Genomic DNA, 14,449 nt, shown 5'->3' with positions numbered 1-14,449 from the left:
CAAAGAAGTCAATAGAAAGCGCTGAAGTACTCCGTTCAGGATACCTACGAACGCAAGGATTACTAATAACAAAGGAGTCAATAGAAAGCGCTTAAGTACTCCGTTCAGAACGTAGAATGGTTCTGCTCAGCTAGAAACAGCTACAGCCGGGTCCAGGGGGATTTTCCCCAAGTGATCAAAGTGACCAAAAAAAAAAACAGTTTGCCGATGTATGGAATTGAGACTCGATGCAGATCGTTTGGCGATCATTTTAAGAAATATCCCGAGTCAAAACTTCCCGCATTTTAATTCTGAAGGACGTATTTCTTCATTTATATTAAAAGGTGATCAAGTACAGATGTTTTGCGCTAATGATAAGAAATTTCCCGTGTGTGAAGGGATGTCCAAACTTTGCGCTTTTTAATTTTGACGGACGATATATATATATATATATATTTTTTTTTTTTTTCATTTATATTGAAAGTCAATAAATTAGAGATTCGTTACAAATCGTCTAACAATAATTTAAAGACATTTCTGGAGTCAGAAGGGATGTTCAAACTTTGCGCTTTTTAACTTTGACGAACGTATTTCGTTAATCGTCAGAGAACTTGACGATGTCGGCGCTATCTCTTCGACATCAGATCAAGCGCGGAAGTCGTCCGCTAGTTTATCCTTTACATTTTTCTTCCCGTGGACATCCTTTATTTCATACCCTGACATCGTTTACATGATCATAAACAAGTTCTGACGTCAGATAACTTAACGATCGCCAACGCTATCTCTCCAACATCAGGTTGGGCGCGGAGGTCGTCCGCTATTTTATCCTTGACATTTTTTCCCCGTGGTAATCATTTATTTCACACCCTAACATCGTTTACATGATCATGAAATAGATTTTGACATCAGAAAACTTCACGATGTTGACGCTATCTCTACGACATCGGATCAGGCGTGGAGGTCGTCCGCTTTTCTATCCTTGACATTTTTCCTGTGGTAATCATTTATTTCACACCCTAACATCGTTTACATGATCGTTAAATATGTTCTGACGTCAGAGAACTTCACGATGTTGGCGCTATCTCTACGACATCGGATCAGGCGCGGAGGTCGTCCGCTATTCTATCCTTGACATTTTTCTTCTCGTGGTCATTATTTATTTCATACTCTGACATTATTTACATGATCGTTTAATAGGTTCTGACGTCAGAAAACTTAACGATGTCGGCTATATCTCTACAACATCAGGCGCAAAAGTCGCTCTCTCCCCCCCCCCCCCCCTATATATATCTTTCTCTCGTTCTATCTCTCCAACTGTTGACTTTCCTACTATTCTCAAACTCATCCCTTTATTTGATTTCAGTTTAGAATACTAAACTCAAAGATGATCGTCAATGAGCATAATTTTGAAGAATTTCGAGATGGACATAATCATATCAATATAATTCACCTTCCGGGTTCACCTTTAGTAATTATATCTTCCAATAACATCGAATATTTGCTTCATTTTTATCCGCTCCGCCATGAAACGAATATTGACCTAAAAAGGTTTTAAATTGTTATTTGATACTTCCAACGATTTTTAACCTATACCTTTCGAAATTATTTATTCTCACACAGAGCACACCGAGGCTCAATGATTGCAACACCATTGTTTTCTATTGCGCAATCCACAACTGGATTTGATTGACATGAACTGAGAGATTGACCTTTTTCCACGATGAAACCACGTGTTTTCTGCAATGTTTATAAATATTGAACTGTGATAAGAAAAATTTGGGCACCAATAAAGTTAGGAGTTTGAGAGAGGGAGGGAGAGGTGGGGTCTATGGATGGAGAGAAAAAGAGCGAGAGGGATGAGGGGGGGGGGGGCTTTGAGGTTGTTTTCTACAGTATACCTCAGTTTTAAACATTAATTTCATATCGGGTAGCATCAAAGTTTAGACATCCCTTCTGACTCGATAAATGTCGCAAAATAACTTCTACTAAACGATAAACTTTGCTCTTTTAAATTCTTGACACTTAAAAACTTGAACAATACCATACTTTTAAAGGCGATTCACCCTTTATTTGAATGCAGGATAAAAGAACACTGCGGATTAAATGCCTTGCTGACGGGCATAGGTGCCGCGGCCGGGGATTAACCCCCGGAGTGATTCTTAAGGTATGAATGACATCAAAGTGTATGTTATTGTTTGAGCGAACGTAAATCCCTTTTGACGCGGATTCGGGTCAGAACTGTTAAGGTATTAACAGAGCTTCTAATCCAGTGGGGGGGGGGGGGGGGTCGAATATATTTGAGCATGATGAATCACAATAATGATAAAGTATACGATCATGAAAATAACGAGGGAGTAGGAGTGATGATCACTCATTTATATATAGGCATATCATTGTGACCAATTTTTGTTTTGCTTGTGATTTTCGTAATTTTGATTGATATTGAATGAAACCATTTTCCCCAAACCCCCTAAAATTCGACATTGCTGTATTGATAAATTCTTACTCCGACATCGGAGGCTTATATGTTTAAAAGACATCAGAGCTTATTATGCAATTTGCATTGTGAATTAAAATCATTATCTTCCAACCAAATATGATTCTCGCCTTTTATCGATCCGACACGGCATAAAAAATGAAGGTTTAACTGTACTAGGATATTAAATTAAAAGATGATTGTCAATGAGCGTAATTCTGAATAATTAAAGGAGGGAATAATCAGATTGATATAATTGCGCGATTTACTATCTATCCTCCCACAATCTCTTCTTCTTGATGCTTCTCGATATGAAATAAAGTTGTAAAACTGAAGTATAGAATATCGGCCTCAAAGCCCCCCCCCCCTTCCCCAAATCGTCAAGCTCTCTGCGTCATAACCTATTTCATGATCATGTAAACGATGTCAGGGTATGAAATAAAGGATGACCACGGGAAGAAAAATGTCAAGGATAAACTAGCGGACGACCTCCGCGCCTGATCCGATGTCGTAGAGATAGCGCCAACATCGTGAAGTTCTCTGACGTCGGAACCTATTTTATGATCATTTAAACGATGTCAGGGTATGAAATAAAGGATAACCACGAGAAGAAAAATGTCAAGGATAAACTAGCGGACGACCTCCGCGCCTGATCTGATGTCAGAGAGATAGCGTTGACATCGTCCGACGTCTGAACCTATTTTATGATCATGTAAACGATGTCAGGGTATGAAATAAAGGATAACCACGGGAAGAAAAATGTCAAGGATAAACTAGCGGACGACCTCCGCGCCTGATCTGATGTCGGAGAGATAGCTGCCATCTTGTTTCCTATTGTTCTTCGCCAACGTCTGTAATGTTGGCGAAGAACAAAAGGAAACAAGATGGCAGCGTAAACATTGGGCAAGTCTCTACCGTCTGATCATGATATTTTTCTCATTTTTTGATGAATTCTTCTTTAAAAATAAAATTGATGGCGCAGAAATGTCCGAAATGAAGTTGCATCCCATGTACATGATTTAGGGCTAGATCTTTTAGAAGGAAAGTAGAAATCTCGGGGGCGAAAGTTTCAGGTTTTGGCGGCCTACACGCACGTGTATGGATAGGGATACCTGGCTTCGTATACGTTAGTAAATGATTTTTAAGTAGTAGAAGCCTCCTGGCTAAGTGTAGGATGGGGGGTGGGGTGTCCGGACACTTAATATTTTTGAAGCATTCTTTTTTGTCTTTGGATTACACTAAAAATACGAATTCAATACAATGTAATCATCTTCTGTTTTGTTCTCAATAATATTACATAACATTTCGTACTAAACATTTTAATGAAACTTTGCTTGTAAATTTTTCCAAATGACTTTCTAAAACTGATCGTCCGGACACACAACCTGTCCGGACACACAACATGGGTATACTTAGCCAGGAGGCTTCTAGAGAGTAAAAATCATTTACTAACGTAAGGTTACTCTCATACGAAGCCAGGAATCTTTATCCATATACGTGCGTGAAGGCCGCCAAAACCTTAAACTTTCGCCCCCGAGATTTCTACTTTCCTTCTAAAAGATCTAGCCCTAAATTATGTACATGGGATGCAACTTCATTTCCGACATTTATGCGCCATCGATTTAATTTTTAATGAAGAATTCATTTTAAAAAAATGAGAAAAATACCATGACAAGACGGAAGAGACTTGCCCGATGTTTACGCCGCCATCTTGTTTCGTTCATACCGTTTATACCGCATCTACTGGAAAAATACAGTTGTGTCTGCAGTCAAGTTTCCAGGTCTATCTTGTACTGTACATTGTCTTCCTAGCTTGGATAAGTTGCTATCTGTGCTATTTGTGCTTTGCTGTGCCAATGCAGTGACTACTAATCCCATGCGTGAACATAATGCCACGCAGACCAAAACTTGTCTAGTTTTGTTTTGAAGTGATTGACTGTTGATGCTGTGACTACTTCAGCAGGCAAAGAATTCCAGTCGCTCACCACTCTAACACTGAAGGTGTTTTGCCTTACACTCAACCTACTCCTTTTCAGAAAAAGCTTGTAAGGATGGCCACAGGTTGCTTGAGTGGAAGCTGATGTGAAGAACAGGTCTCTATTCACATCATCAATGCCGTGGATTATCTTATAGACTTGAATCATGTCACCTCTTCGCAGTCTGTACTTGATGGATGGTAATTTCATTGCATGTAGCCTTCTGCCATAGTCCATTTCCTTTAGGGATGGTACTAGCTTGGTTTCTCGTCGCTGGACTTTCTCAATAGCCTTCAGGTCAGAGGTATATCTTGGGTACCATATCCCATTCGCATATTCCAGAATTGGTCTCACAAGTGACTTGTATTATAACCTCTTGATGTTGTCTTTGTCTCTATGCACAAAGGTTCGTCGAATCATAGCAAGCACACGGTTTGCTTTCAAGACTGCGCTGGCTACTTGGGAGTGGAATTTAAGTTGAGAGTCCATGACGACTACCAAGTCTCTTTCCTCTGACACTTCTTCAAGCACGTCTCCATTTAGCTGATACTGATGACGGGAATTTTGATGACCGAGATAGAGGGATCTGCACTTTGCTGTATTGAACTGAAGCTGCCACTTCTTGGACCACTCAGCTAAGTTGTCTAAGTCAGCTTGCAGCCTGTCACAGTCATCCTTCATTCTGATCTCTCTGAAAAGTTTGGTGTCGTCAGCGTATATCTTTACTATACTGCTTGCTACCTCAGGCAGATCGTTGATAAATACAACAAACACTGTCGGTCCGAGGACACTACCTTGAGGCACTCCACTTCTAACAGGTAACCACTGTGAAGTTTTTCCATTAATGACGACTCTCTGCCTCCGATGGGTCAAGAAGCTGTAAAGCCATTTCCCCAGACTACCTGTGATACCATAGGATCTGAGTTTGTTCATCAGTCTTTCATGGGGCACGGAATTAAAAGCTTTACAGAAATCAAGGTAGATGCAATCAACTTCATGTCCTTCATCAAGAGAGGCAGTCCACAATTCCATGACTTCAAGCAGTTGTGTGACACAAGACCTTCCCGGAAGAAATCCATGTTGTGCATCACACAGTAAATCATTCTGAATCAATTGTTTGAGAATGGCATCACGCACAATAGATTCCATGATCTTTCCAATAAGTGAAGTCAGACTTATTGGTCTATAGTTTTCGACAGCATCTTTCTTTCCTTTCTTATGTATTGGTGTGATATTTGCATCTTTCCATGATTGTGGAAGATACCCTTCTTTCAGGGACTTTCTGAAGATACATTTAAGCGCAAGAGGTGTGCAAATTGTTCCAGCAGTTTCTTTGAGAACTCTTGGGTGAAATCCATCAGGCCCAGCTGATTTTGAACACTTCAGTAATTTCAGCTTGTTCTTCACAGCACTTGTGGTAATGTCCAAATCAGTTAAGAGATTACCTTTATGTCTGTCTACCAAAGTTGGAATCTGCTGCACATTTTCATCTGTAAATACACTGTTGAAAAAAAGGTTAAAGAGTTCAGCTTTGTCCTCATCATTCTCCGCAGTGATTCCGTTTTGATTTTTCATGACCCCAAAATTAGCTCTGCATTTCCGTGAGCTATTTGCATATCTCCAGAATGCTTTGGGGTTAGACTTGATATTGTCGGCAATGTCCTTTTCAAATTTCCTGCGAAGATTCCTTGTCATCTTTCGAAGTTTAATGGCTTCTTCTCTTGATCGCAGGTAGTCTACATCATCGCCACTTTTACAAAAAAATTTCCAAGATCTATGTTTCTTCTTTTGTTGTCTGAGAGCTTCTTTTGTCATTCTTCTTTAGTCTAACCCTTGTGGTCTTAGGGATGTGGCAGTCTATTGCTGCTTGATAGGTGATTGAGAAGAAGTTCCACGACTCATCTGCATTCATAGACTCCAATTCACTATACCAATCTGTGTCAACTATGGTATCATTTATTGCCAGGTAGTCACCTTTATGGTATCGATACCTTTCCTCTTTTCTCAATGTTTGTTCTGCGTATAAGTTTACATCAATAAGGATACACTGATGATCACTTAAACCTAGGCCAGGCAGGTAAGATACATTTCCAATCATTACTTCCTCATTGGTGATCAAGAGGTCCAGTATATGTGGTTGTTGTCCTGTCCGGTATCGTGTGTACTCATCTATATGCTGATGGAGGAAACAGTCACTCAAGCAGTCAATAAACTTCTGTTCATGTGAATGATGAGATGTCCAGTTCTCCCAGTTGATGTTTGGGTAATTAAAGTCACCAACGATGATCAGGTGCGAAGGATTGCTATCTGCAACTTTATACAGCAGCTCAGTCACCATATCAGTACTCAAACTATCTCTGTTAGAAGTTGGACTGCGGTAGATGCCTCCAAGAATTAATGAGTCCATTCCTTTCAGCCTCATATTTACCCACACACAGTCATCGAAGTTTGACTCAAAACTTAATTCCTTGACCAAACTAGCATAGTGTTTGTGTACATACAACAAGACTCCTCTTACATCTTCTTTGTCAATGTTTGAAAATTGGACATAGTCTTCAAGCTGATAATTTTGCATAGTCGGCTTGATATCATAATTTTGGGGTAGGCATTCACAGATGACAATGATATCAGCTGTACATTGTTCCAGAAGCAGGGAGAGTTCATCCAGTTTGTTAAGTAGACAGTCGCTATTGGTATACAAAATTTTCAAATGTCCAATGATGGAGTCTACACCAGCTTTTCTGTGCACCTCATCAAACTCTTCTTCAGTTATTGTATCATCATTATTCCAGTGCATCTCATTAGATTTGTCTTCAGCTTCTGTTTCAGAATCATCAGAGTCAGTTTCTCCTTCTATTTCTGAATTATCATCAGTTTCTCCATCCTCTGTATCTGCTTCTTCATAGCTAATTCCCTCATCATCTGTATCAGTGTTATCTGAGTCAATTTCTCTTATTACTTTATTTGCAATATCAGAGTCATCTCCACTTTCTGACCCATTTGAGACAGTTTCCTCAATCTCTCTGTCTGCATCATGGTCATCTATATGTACATCCACAGGGTCTGAGTCTATTTCTCTAATTTCTGTGTTTGGAATGTCAGATTTAAGATCTCCACTTTCTGCAGTATTTGCATGAGTTTCACTATCATAAGAAGTGTCAACAAGTGTGTCGTGTTCAGTACATGCATCATTTGAAAGGATTTCTCCAATATCTGTGTCTTTAAAATCAAAGTCCATTTCCTCAGTGTTTCTTTTTGCATTGGATTCCTCTATATCTTTCTCCATTTCTTCATCAGTTTTGTCTATTTCTTTCTCGTTTTCTGCAACAAACTCCTCAATTTCTTCCTCCATATCTGCTTCAGATTCCTCAATTTCTTTATCTGTTTTTGCTCTACATTCCTCAATTTCTTTCTCCATTTCTGCAAGAGATATGTTAATTTCTGTCTCCATTTCTACATAAAATTCTTCTAGTTTTGCGTGAGTTTTGACTATATCTTTCTTTACTTCTGCATCAAATTTGACAATTTCTTTCTCCATTTCTGCATCAGACTCCTCCATTTCTTTCTCTATTTTTGCATTGAATTTGTCTATTTTTTCCATTTTGGCATTGGATTTGTCTATTTCTTTCTCCATTTCTGCGTCCGACCCCTCAATTTCTTTCTCCATTTCTGTGCCACAATTGTCTACATGTATGAATTTCTCAACTTTGGCATCTGACTTGTCTATTTCTTTCTCTATTTCTAAATCAGACTCCTTCATTATGTTCTCCATTTCTCCACTGAATTTGTCCATTTCTTTCTCCATTTCTGTGTCAGACTCATCTATTTCTTTCTCCATTTTTGCATTCCATTCCTCAATTTCTTCCATTTTGGCATTAGATTTGACTATTTCTTTCTCTATTTCTGCCTTAAAGTCCTCTATTTCTTCAGCATTGGAATCATCTATTTCTTTTTCAATTACTGCATCAGATTCCTCGATTTCCTTTTCCATCTTCGCATTGGATATGTCTGTCTCTTTCTCCATTTCTTCATCAGTTTTGACAAATTTGTTCTCCATTTCTACATCAGGTTCCTTTATTTCTTTATCCATTTCGGCATTGAACTTGTCTATTTCTTTCTCAATTTCTGTGTCAGATTCGTATATTTCTTTCTCCTTTTCTGCATGAGATGTGTCTATTTCTTTCTCCATTTCTAAATCAGACTCCTTCATTATGTTCTCCATTTCTCCATTGAATTTGTCCATTTCTTTCTCCATTTCTGTGTCAGACTCATCTATTTCTTTCTCCATTTTGGCATTGGATTCCTCAATTTCTTTCTCCATTTTTGCATTCCATTCCTCAATTTCTTCCATTTCGGCATTAGATTTGACTATTTCTTTCTCTATTTCTGCCTTTCCTTTTGTTCTTCGCCAACGTTACCCGACGCACGCGTCTGTAACATTGGCGAAGAACAAAAGGGAACAAGATGGCGGCGTAAACATCGGGCAAGTCTCTTCCGTCTTGTCATGGTATTTTTCTCATTTTTTAAAAATGAATTCTTCATTAAAAATAAAATCGATGGCGCATAAATGTCGGAAATGAAGTTGCATCCCATGTACATGATTTAGGGCAGGGCTCGACACTAGCGGCGGTCCGACGGTCCCAGACCGGTAAAAATCGCTGTCGGGCCAGTAGATTTTCAGAAATAGGAAGATTTACTGGTCCGACATGACCAGTAAAAAATATCATTGTCGGGCCAGTATTTCCAAAAATAGCAAGATTTAAGGGTCCGACATGACCAGTAATAAAATCCATTGTTGGGCCAATAACTTTTTCAGAAATGGTCAAATTCACTGCAAACCACTTCCCCCGTTAAATTCTGTCATTCACACACAAAATACACACACTAGAGTATCATACAGTGTACATGTAGCCAGCCACACAACCCACGTGGTAAATTCTCTACTGGCTGCGCGAACGAAGCTTGGCTAAACTCTGGCAGAAATCTCTCACAGAACTGTCAAAATTCACGGTTCATACTCATGAAAGGCTCTTATAATGTCCATATTTCCTTTAAAAAATTGAGTAACTCTGTCATTTGTAAGCAGTAAAAGGAGAAATTTTCACTTCTATTTTGGTTCAAACAGATCGGGTTTCGGGTGATATCATCTGAATACATAATAGCCCCACATATGCATTTTTGTGTGTGTTGATACACTTGGTTTCTGACTTTCTTTCGTAGCTATTTTAATTGAGCCAAAAAGAAACTCATAAATTATTTGATGATAGTTTTAGCTTTCTTCCTCTGTTTTTTTCCTATCTTTCTTTCTTTCTTTCTTTTCAATCTTTCTTTGTTTCTTCCCTCTTTCATTTTTTTGTTACTGTCTTTCTTTTTTATTTTCCCTATTTTCTTTAATTTGTTCTTTCATTCTTTCTTTCCTTTAAAAAAATATTTTTCTCTATTTCTTTTTTCTCTTTCTTTCTTTCTTTCTTTCTTTCTTTCTTCTTCCTTCCTTTCTTTCTTTTTTCCTTTCTTTCTTCCTTCCTTCCTTCCTTTCTTTTTTTAAATATTTTTCTTTCTTTAATTCTTGAGTCCATCCATCCTATATTCATCTCTTCTCTCATTCCTTTCTTTCCTTCTTTTTACCCTTTTCTTTCCTTCATTCTTTGTTACTTTCTTTGTTTCTTTCTTCCTTCCATCCATCATTTATTTACCCTTTCTTGTTTTTTTTTTATTTCTTCCTTCTTCCAGCCCTTTCTCTCTTTCTTACATTCATTCCTTCCTTTCTTATATCTGTCTTGTCCTTTCCTTTTTTCCCTTTGTTAAATCTATCCTTTAACCTTTCCTTTTTTTTTGACTGCTTGCTTCCTTTCTCTCCTTTATTCTTTCAATCCTTCCTTTCTTTGTCTCTCAGTCTTTCTTTTTTTCTTCCTTTCATCTATTCTTTTTTTATATTGCTTCTTTCCTTCCCTTCCTTTATTTATTTCTTTCCTTCTATTTATCATTTTACCTTTCCTTTATTTCTTCCTTAATTCCTTTCTTCCTTCTTTCAATCCTTCCTTCCCCTCTTTCTTTCTTTTGTCCTTCTTTCCATCTCTCCTTTTACCCTTTCTTTTTTATTGCTTCTTCTTTCCTTTCTTTACTACCTACTGGATTTGTTCTTTCTTTCTGTATTGCTTGCTTAATTTCTTTCTTTCCTTCATTTCTTTTTTTTTTCTTTCTTTATTTTTGTTCCTTCTTTATTCCTTCCTTTCCTTCTTTAGTTCTTTCTTTTTTCCTTCCTTCACATCTATCCTTTCTTTACCTTTTCTTTTTTCTTTCTTCCTTCCGTCCTTTATTTCTTTCTTTCTTTTCTTTCTTTCTTGCTTTCTTTTTGTCCTTCATTCCTTCATTTTATTTTTTTTGGGGGGAACGAAAGGAAAGAAAAATAAACTTGCACCCTTTTTTATGTTTTCTTTATTTTTTGGGACCAGTAGATTTTAGGTTCGGACCAGTAAAAATTTGAAAAACTGGGTATCTACTGGTCTGACCAGTAGAAAAAATGGGTTAGTGTGGCTCCTAGACAGCTGGCAGCCGTCTGTTTCGAGGAGTTTTTTAACTTTTTTTTTTTTTTTTTTAATTTCTCCTCATACACAGACGGCTCGCTAGCGTGCAGCCACCATTAGGGGACTTGCAATGCAAAATCCCCCCATCGGGGCTCTTCAATTTTTGTCTTTAATGAATAAAAAATTTGAAAATTAACCCGACCAAAATGCAAATTAATATTCCCTCTTGGCATTAATTGCCAAAAAACGGAGAAAAATCAAGTTAAAAAGAACAAAAACAGTGACTTACCTCGGCTGTCGCACAAATTCACTTCCCCGTTTTATCCGATCTTAAGTACATAAACATATGGCCATTGAGTCCCCTGTACAGATCGCGCTAGAACTTCGGTCTCTGTATTTGGTGAGTGAAGCCAACGGAGTTCAGCTGAACAACCAACATAACAGAGACCGAAGCTTTTGGTCTATGTGGCTCCGAGCCCTGTTTAGGGCTAGATCTTAACTTAGAAGGAAAGTAGAAATCTTGGGGGCGAAAGTTTCAGGTTTTGGCGGCCTACACGCACGTATATGGATAAACATTCCTGGCTTCGTATGAGAGTAACCTTACGTTAGTAAATGATTTTTACTCTCGAGAAGCCTCCTAGCTAGCTAGGTATACTGACCTGTAGCTGTTCCCCGGCCCCGTCGGGTTTGGCCGCCAGGCCCGATGCCGTGCGATAGCGTTCAAATCGTCGTGCCCATTTTGGCCATTGTTCAGCTTGATTCAGTCCTCCTACTTTGTCAAAACTGTTTGGCAATGGTAAACTTGAACTCTCCATTGTTCATCACGACGCTGCCACCATGTAGAATCACTCGGAATAAACAGATAATACAAGGGTAGGCCCTGCGGTTTGTTGTGTGACTTTACTCCGTTTCACTAGGCAATTCCTTTTGAGGACAAAGTAGTACAGCGAGGGGCGATAAAATGTCCAGCTCTACGTCACTATCCGTCCGACGGTTCGCCGATGAATATTCATTAGATCGTGGTCGTGTGCGTGTGTGTGTATACCGAAAGTGTTTGATGAAGTTTTTACATAAGAGGGGATAAGAGGATATAATATAAATATATGGAGGACAATGGAAGATGAGGTAGAGGCAAGTGTGCAGTGAGGTTTTTTTCAGAAGAGGAGATAATACAAATATATTATGGAGGACAATGTAAGATGAGATGAGGCAAGTGTACAGTGAGGTTTTTTCAAAAGAAGATATAGTACAGATATATAGAGGACAATGTAAGATGAGATGAGGCAAGTGTACAGTGAGGTTTTATAAAAAAATTGTATAATGATAAAATATATGTGGAGGACAATGTAAGATGAGCTGAGGCAAGTGTGCAGTGAGGTTTTTTCAAAAGAGAAGATATATGGAGGACAATGTAAGATGAGATGAGGCATATGTGCAGTGAGGTTTTTTCAAAAGAGGAGATAGTACAGATATATATGGAGGACAATGTAAGATGAGATGAGGCAAATGTGCAGTGAGGTTTTTTCAAAAGAGGAGATAGTACAGATATATATGGAAGCAATGTAAGATGAGATGAGGCAAGTGTACGGTGAGGTTTTATCAAAAATTGTATAATGATAGAATATATGTAGAGGACAATGTAAGATGAGCTGAGGCAAGTGTGCATGCAGTGAGGTTTTTTCAAAAGAGGAGATAGTACAGATATATATGGAGGACAATGTAAGATGAGATGAGGCAAGTGTACGGTGAGGTTTTATCAAAAATTGTATAATGATAAAATATATATAGAGGACAATGTAAGATGAGATGAGGCAAGTGTACAGTGAGGTTTTATCAAAAATTGTATAATGATAAAATATATGTGGAGGACAATGTAAGATGAGCTGAGGCAAGTGTGCATGCAGTGAGGTTTTTTCAAAAGAGGAGATATATGGAGGACAATGTAAGATGAGATGAGGCAAATGTGCAGTGAGGTTTTTTCAAAAGAGGAGATAGTACAGATATATATGGAGGACAATGTAAGATGAGATGAGGCAAGTGTACAGTGAGGTTTTTTCAAAAGAGGAGATGGTACAGATATATATGGAGGACAATGTAAGATGAGATGAGGCAAATGTGCAGTGAGGTTTTTTCAAAAGAGGAGATAGTACAGATATATATGGAGGACAATGTAAGATGAGATGAGGCAAGTGTACAGTGAGGTTTTTTCAAAAGAGGAGATGGTACAGATATATATGGAGGACAATGTAAGATGAGATGAGGCAAATGTGCAGTGAGGTTTTTTCAAAAGAGGAGATAGTACAGATATATATGGAGGACAATGTAAGATGAGATGAGGCAAGTGTACAGTGAGGTTTTTTCAAAAGAGGAGATAGTACAGATATATATGGAGGACAACATAAGATGAGATGAGGCAAGTGTATGGTGAGGTTTTATCAAAAATTGTATAATGATAAAATATAAGGTTTAAAAGATGGGAACTAGTTATAGTTAAGTTAAACTTATTAACCATGAAATAGACTATTCATTGAGTCAAGCAAAATATATTTGACAAAATCAATAAAAACTGAAATAAGTTTGCTCTCATCTAATCGTAATAATTTAATTTTGTCTCATTTTCTTTTTGATAAGTAGAGGTTGAAGACACATTCATTTAGTATCAAATTTGATACATAAAAGCGACGTAGAAAAATATATCTATCGTCTTCATAAAACCGAATTTGTAAAAAAAAACAAATTCTGTCATTCATATATTGTAAAAAAAAAAAAAAAAAGTTCATACTTAGTCAAAGTAACCAAATAATTTGAAGCATCGTTTTTCCTCTCATTCACCCCAATATTAGAAACCAATGAAAACCAGTTTAATCATTCAAACGTTTGCAAGTGTTTTTTTTTAAACATCACTATAGCTCTTCCTAGGTATTAAATATTATTCACATTTGTTCAGTCTTTACCTGTTGTATTTGAACACAATGATTTTGTGTCAACCTTTACCCCAAAATAATAAAAAAGCGAATTATTAATGGCATTGTCTATCTTATTTCTTACTTTACAACCACCACCCAAATCTTTCTCTCACCTCATCTCTCCCATTTTCACTCTCCTCACCGTCCTCCTCTCTCCCTTTCCTAACGCTTATTCTCCATTGTCTCTCCTCCCTTTTATTTCCCACTCTTTAACCCCTCTCCTCCGTTCATCTCTCCCCTCTCTCATTCGCCCTTTTACCCCCCCCCCCTTCTTTCCTCTCTCTCCCCTTTCCCATTCTTTAACCCCTCTCCTCCCCTCATCTCTCTTAGCTCCCCCTCTCTCATTTGCCCTTTACCACCCCATCCCCCCCCCTTTACTCCACTTTCAATCTATCTCTGTGCTAGGTGTCTGGTGAACAGATGTCCACCTATGGTCAACATGGAATGAATGGCAACATGAGCGTTGCTGACAGACAATGGGAGATTACTTTATAATAAAAGAACAAAACTAGAAGAGGAAAAGAGAAG

The sequence above is a fragment of the Lytechinus pictus genome, chromosome 15 (genome assembly GCF_037042905.1).
Source record: "Lytechinus pictus isolate F3 Inbred chromosome 15, Lp3.0, whole genome shotgun sequence".
Lineage (NCBI taxonomy): Eukaryota > Metazoa > Echinodermata > Echinoidea > Temnopleuroida > Toxopneustidae > Lytechinus > Lytechinus pictus.
Note: the sequence above shows the minus strand (reverse complement) of the source record.